Genomic DNA, 7,646 nt, shown 5'->3' with positions numbered 1-7,646 from the left:
TTTCATTCAAATCATGCAAGTTAGAGTCCAAAACAAGGGCAAAAGTGTTTGTAAAAGTAGATACGTTGGAGACGTATCAACTCCCCCAAGCTTAAACCTTTGCTTGTCCTCAAGCAATTCAATTGATAAACTGAAAGTGATAAAGAAAAACTTTTACAAAATCTGTTTGCTCTTGTTGTTGTAAATATGTAAAGCCAGCATTCAAGTTTTCAGCAAGTATGATGAACTAACCATACTCACAATAACACTTAGGTCTCACAATTACTCATATCAATTGCATAATCAGCTAGCGAGCAATACTAATAAAACTCGGATGACAACACTTTCTCAAAACAATCATAATATGATATAACAAAATGGTATCTCGCTAGCCCTTTCTGAGACTGCAAAACATAAATGCAGAGCACCTTTAAAGATCAAGGACTGACTAAACATTGTAATTCATGGTAAAAGAGATCCAGTCAAGTCATACCCAATATAAACTAATACTCTAGTGAGTAGAAATGAATGCAAATGACAGTGTGCTCTCCAGTGGGTGCTTTTTAATAAGAAGGTGATGACTCAACATAAAAGTAAATAGATAGGCCCTTCGCAGAGGGAAGCAGGGATTTGTAGAGGTGCCAGAGCTCGATTTTAAAATAGAGATGAATACCATTTTGAGTGGCATACTTTCACTGTCAATTCAACAACTATGAGATGGCTATATCTTCCATACTACATGCATTATAGGCGGTTCCCAAACAGAATGGTAAAAGTTTATACTCCCCCTCCACCAACAAGCATCAATCCATGGCTTGCTCGAAACAACGAGTGCCTCCAACTAACAACAACCCTGGGGGAGTTTTGTTTAATTATTTTGATTTTCTTTGATCTTTTTGGATCATGCGACTGGGCATCCCGGTTACCGGCCCTTTCTCGTGAATTAGGAGTGGAGTTCACTCCTCTTGAGAATAACCCACCTAGCATGGAAGATACAGACAACCCTAGTTGAAACATGAGCTGCTCGAGCATACAAAAAAGAATTTTATTTGAAGGTTTGGAGTTCCGCACATACAAATTTACTTGGAACGGCATGTAGATACCGCATATAGGAAGGTATGGTGGACTCATATGGAACAACTTTGGGGTTTAAGGAGTTTGGATGCACAAGCAGTATTCCCGCTTAGTACAGGTGAAGGCTAGCAAAAGACTGGGAAGCGACCAACTGAGAGAGCGACAACAGTCATGAACATGCATTAACATTAATTCACACCGAGTACAAGCGTGAGTAGGATATAATCTACCATGAACATAAATATCCTGAAGGCTATGTTGATTTGTTTCAACTACATGCATGAACATGTGCCAAGTCGAGTCACTCAATTCATTCAAAGGAGGATACCATGCCATCATACCACATCACAATCATTTTAATACCATGTTGGCACGCAAGGTAAACCATTATAACTCATAGCTAATTAAGCATGGCACAAGCAACTATAATCTCTAAATGTCATTGCAAATATGTTTACTTCAGAATAAGCTGAATCAGGAACGATGAACTCATCATATTTACAAAAACAAGAGAGGTCGACTTCATACCAGCTTCTCTCATCTCAATCAGTCCATCATATATCGTCATTATTGCCTTTCACTTGCACGACCGAATGAAGTGTATAATAATAATAGTGCACGTGCATTGGACTAAGCTGGAATCTGCAAGCATTCAATTCAAGAGAGAAGACAAAGTAATATGGGCTCTAAGTTAAATTAACAATCATGCATATGAGAGCCCCTAAACATTCTCAATATGGTCTTCTACTCTTGACCCCCAAAGGAAAGAAAAGAAAATAAAGCTATTTACACGGGAAAGCTCCCAACAAGTAAAAGAAGAACGAGAAATCTTTTTGGGTTTTCATTTTAATTACTACTACAAGTATGGAAATTAAACTAACTAATTTTTTTTGGTTTGTCTTAAGGTTTAACAAACACACGAGAAGAAGGCTAGAAAAAGAAAATTAAACTAGCATGGATAATACAATGAAAGAGTATGAGCACCGACAACTAGAATAGTGTGTGAACATGAATGTAAAGTCGGTGAGAAATACGTACTCCCCCAAGCTTAGGATTTTGGCCTAAGTTGGTTTACTGCCAAGGGTAGCCTGGCTGATCTCCGTAGTTGTAACTGGGGTCATACTGAGATGCAGTACCAAATGCCTCCTAAGCTGGGGCATGTTGGCGAGCCGCCTCCGCTCTCCCCTCCTGTTCAGCTGCCTCCTCCCTGGTAACAACATATCTTCGTTTTGCCTGGAAATCAAAAAGGAAAGGAGCAGGGAGAGTAACATGGATAGAGCTATGTCTGTCAAAGATTAGTCGATACCAGAGAAATTGTTCATTCCTCAAAAGAAAACGATGTTTGACCATCGCATCATAATCTAAATAAGCAGGAGGCAACACCATATCCCCCTCTCGTGGGGCTATACCAAGATAATTAGCCACACGGGCCGCATAAATTCCTCCAAATAAATCTCTAGCCCTACCATTATTATGGAACCTACGTGCAACTATTGCCCCCAAGTTGTAATCTTTATTACCTAACACAGCGCTCTTGAGGACACAAAGATCAGGGACACACATATGACACGGTTAACCTTTACCATTTATGCATCTACCAATGAAGAGAGCAAAATAATGTATAGCAGGAAAATGAATGCTCCCTATGGTAGCTTGTGTTATATCCCTAGATTCTCCCACAATAATACTAGCAAGAAAGTCTTTATATTCAGATTTGTGGGGATCATTAACATTGCCCCACTGCGGGAGTTTGCAAGCAGTTGTAAAATCTTCTAAGTCCATGATATAAGATTTATCATAAATATCAAACAGGACACTCTGAGAATTATGTGAACATTTATATTTAAACCTTCTCACAAATGAATCAGTCAATTGATAGTACTGAGGACACTTCTCAAGATCGGCATTACGCACATATGCGTCAAATTCATCCTTAATGCCTGCATTGACCATAAAATCGTCTGATGGCCACTCACAAGCTCGTACTTCTGCGTCCCTCGGTAGTTCATCGTCTTGCTCACGCATAACAAGCCTGGGTCCTTTCTTTATTGAGACCACCTTGATACATTCTCCTAGACATATTCTTTTTCTGAAAAAATTCTGAAATTTAGTAACTTCAAAATAAAAGTGAATAAAACTAAACAAGATTGGTAGCAACTACTCCTACAAGTGCCTAGAGCCTATATCATGCATTAGAATTACTTGGGACCTCATAAATTTAACATGCAAGCTCAAGAACAGGGTCACCTATGCAGCAAAAATTTGCAATGAATAAAGCACAAGAACAAAAACTAATTGGACCAATGGGGGAGTCACATACCAAACAACAATCTCCCAAAGCAGTTTTGGGAATGGAGCTTTGAGCAAGGAGATCGAAAATCGCAGCAAAATGAGCTAGAACTCGTGCTTGAGCTGGATGAGGATTTTTTTTGGAAGAAGATGGAGTGTGTGGGTGCAGGAATAAGTGGAGGGGGGACACCCTGGGCCCACGAAACAGGGGGTGCGCCCAGGGGTGTGGGCGCGCCCTCCACCCTCGTGGCCAGGTGCTTGCCCCTCCTGCAGTGTTTTCAGTGCCTAAAATCCTCAAATATTCCATAAAAAATCATACTAAATTTGCAGGGCATTTGGAGCACTTTTATTTTCGGAATATTTTTTTATTGCATGGATAATTCAGAAAACAGACAGGTAATACTATTTTTGCTTTATTTATTCTAAATAATAGAAAGTAAAAAAAGGGTACAGAAGGTTGTGCCTTCTAGTTTCATCCATCTCATGATCATCAAAATGACTCCACTAACAAGGTTGATCAAGTCTTGTTAACAAACTCATTCCGAATAACACGGAACCGGAGAAATTTCTAATAACACTAAGTTACCTCAACGGGGATATGAACATCCCCAACAATAAGAATATCATACTTTTTCTTGACAGTAGGAAGAGGAAATTCAAAACCTCCAATAATGTTAGTTGGACTTTTTCCAATAGAATTGATGTTATGAACTTGAGGTTGTTTCCTCGGAAAGTGTACCGTATGCTCACTACCATTAACATGAAAAGTGACATTGCCTTTGTTGCAATCAATAACGGCCCCTGCAGTATTCAAAAAGGGTCTACCAAGGATAATCGACATACTATCGTCCTCGGGAATATCAAGTATAACAAAATCCGTTAAGATAGTGACATTTGCAACCACAATAGGCACATCCTCACAAATACCGACATGTATAGTAGTTGATTTATCGGCCATTTGCAAAGATATTTCAGTAGGTGTCAACTTATTCAATTCAAGTCTACGATACAAAGAGAGATGCATAACACTAACACCGGCTCCAAGATCACATAAAGCAGTTTTAACATAGTTTCTTTTAATAGAGCATGGTATAGTTGGTACCCCTGGATCTCCAAGTTTCTTTGGTATTCCACCCTTAAAAGTGTAATTAGCAAGCATGGTGGAAATCTCAGCTTCCGGTATCTTTCTTTTATTTGTAATGATATCCTTCATGTACTTAGCATAAGGATTTACTTTAAGCATATCAGTTAAGCGCATACGTAAGAAGATAGGTCTAATCATTTCAGCAAAGCGCTCAAAATCCTCATCATCCTTTGTCTTGGATGGTTTAGGAGGAAAGGGCATGGGTTTCTAAACCCATGGTTCTCTTTCTTTACCGTGCTTCCTAGCAACAAAATATCTCTTATCATAACGTTCGTTCTTTGATTGTGGGTTATCAAGATCAACAGCAGGTTCAATCTCTACTTCATTATTTTTGCTAGGTTGAGCATCAACATGAACATTATTATTAACATTATAACTAGGTTCATGTTCATCACCTGATTGTGTTTCAGCATCAGAAATAGAAATATCATTGGGATTCTCTGGTGTGTCTACAACAGGTTCACTAGAAGCATGCAAAGTCCTCTCGTTTTTCTTTTTCTTCTTTTTAGAAGAACTAGGTGCCTCTAAATTATTTCTCTGAGAATCCTGCTCGATTCTCTTAGGGCGGCCTTCAGGATACAGAGGTTCCTGAGTCATTCTACCAGTTCTAGTAGCCACTCTAACAGCAAAGTCATATTTATTATTTAATTCATCGATCAAATCACTTTGAGCTTTAAGTACTTGCTCCGCTTGAGTGGTAACCATAGAAGCATATTTGCTAATGATTTTAAGTTCGCATTTAACTCTAGCCATATAATCACTCAAGCGTCCCATTTCGAAAGCATTATTCTTTAATTCTCTACCAACATAAGCATTAAAACTTTCTTGCCTAGCCATAAAGTCATCAAATTCATCTAAGCATGGGCTATGAAATTTAGTAGACGGAATTTCAACATTATCATATCTATAGAGAGAATTTACCTTTACTACCTATGTCGGGTTATCAAGACAATGTGTTTCTTCAACAGGAGGTATATTAAGACCATGTATTTCTTCAATAGGTGGTAAATTCTTAACATCTTCAGCTTTAATACCTTTTTCTTTCATTGATTTCTTTGCCTCTTGCATATCTTCGGGACTAAGAAATAGAACACCTCTCTTCTTCGGAGTTGGTTTAGGTATAGGCTCAGGAGTTGGATCAATTGGTTCAGGAATTGCCTCAGGAATTGGCTCAGGGAGAATCCAATTATTTTCATTAGTCAACATATTATTCAATAGTAATTCAGCTTGGTCGATTGTTCTTTCCCTGAAAACACAACCAGCACAACTATCCAAGTAGTCCTTGGAAGCATCGGTTAGTCCATTATAAAAGATATCAAGTATTTCATTTTTCTTAAGAGGATGATCAGGCAAAGCATTAAGTAATCGGAGAAGCCTCCCCCAAGCTTGTGGGAGACTCTCTTCTTTGATTTGCACAAAATTATATATTTCTTGCAAGGCAGCTTTTTTCCTATGAGCAGGGAAGTATTTAGCAGAGAAGTAATAAATCATATCCTGGGGACTACGCACACAACCAGGATCAAGAGAATTAAACCAAGTCTTAGCATCACCTTTTAATGAGAACGGAAATATCTTAAGGATATAATAATAGCGAGACTTCTCATCATTAGTAAACAGGGTGGCTATATCATTTAACTTGGTAAGATGTGCCACAACAGTTTCAGATTCAAGGCCATAAAAAGGGTCAGATTCAACGAAAGTAATTATTTCAGGATCAATAGAGAGTGCATAATCCTTATCAGTAACACAAATAGGTGAAGTAGCAAAAGCGGGGCCAGGTTTCATTCTAGCATTAAGGGATTGTTGCTTCCATTTAGCTAATAACTTTTTAAGATCATATCTATCTTTGCAAGCAAAAATAGCTCTAGCAGCTTCCTCATTCATAACCCTTAAGAACAACAGGTAATTCATAATCAGGGGGAGAACTTTCATCATCACTACTATCAATAATAGCATCTTCAATAACTTCATTCTCTCTAACCCTAGCAAGTTGTTCATCAAGAAATTCACCTAATGGCACAGCAGTATCACGCACAGAAGTAGATTCATCATAAGTATCATGCATAGCAGAAGTGGCATCAGCAATAACATGCAACACATCAGAATTCAAAGCAGTAGCAGGTTTAGGTGTCTGATACGTCTCCAACGTATCTATAATTTTTGATTGCTCCATGCTACTTTATCTACTGTTTTGGACTATATTGGGCTTTATTTTCCACTTTTATATTATTTTTGGGACTAACCTATTAACCGGAGGCCCAACCCAGAATTGTTGTTTTTTGCCTATTTCAGTATTTCGAAGAAATGGAATATCAAACGGAGTCCAAACGGAATGAAACCTTCGGGAACGTGATTTTCTCACCGAACGTGATCCAGGAGACTTGGACCCTACTCCAAGAAGCTTCCGAGGAGGTCACGAGGGTGGAGGGCGCCCCCCTGGGCGCGCCCCCTACCTCGTGGGCCCCTCGAAGCTCCACCGACGTACTCCTTCCTCCTATATATACCTACATATCCCCGTATGATCAGAACAGGAGCCAAAAACCTAATTCCACCGCCGCAACCTTCTGTATCCAAGAGATCCCATCTTGGGGCCTGTTCCGGAGCTCCGCCGGAGGGGGCATCCACCACGGAGGGCTTCTACATCAACACCATAGCCCCCCCGATGAAGTGTGAGTAGTTTACTTCAGACCTTCGGGTCCATAGCTAGTAGCTAGATGGCTTCTTCTCTCTTTTTGGATCTCAATACAATGTTCTCCCCCTCTCTCGTGGAGATCTATTCGATGTAATCTTCTTTTTGCGGTGTGTTTGTTGAGACCGATGAATTGTGGGTTTATGATCCAACTTATCTATGGAAAATATTTGATTCTTCTCTGAATTCTTTTATGTATGATTGAGTTATCTTTGCAAGTCTCTTCGAATTATCTGTTTGGTTTGGCTAACTAGATTGGTAGTTCTTGCAATGGGAGAAGTGCATGGCTTTGGGTTCAATCTTGCGGTGTCCTTACTCAGTGACAGAAAGAGTTGCAAGGCACGTATTGTATTGTTGCCATCGAGGATAACAAGATGGGGTTTTTATCATATTGCATGAATTTATCCCTCTACATCATGTCATCTTGCTTAAAGCGTTACTCTGTTTTTAACTTAATACTCTAGATGCATG

The sequence above is a fragment of the Triticum aestivum genome, chromosome 7B (genome assembly GCF_018294505.1).
Source record: "Triticum aestivum cultivar Chinese Spring chromosome 7B, IWGSC CS RefSeq v2.1, whole genome shotgun sequence".
Classification (NCBI taxonomy): Eukaryota; Viridiplantae; Streptophyta; class Magnoliopsida; order Poales; family Poaceae; genus Triticum; species Triticum aestivum.
This window is presented reverse-complemented; position numbering follows the sequence as displayed.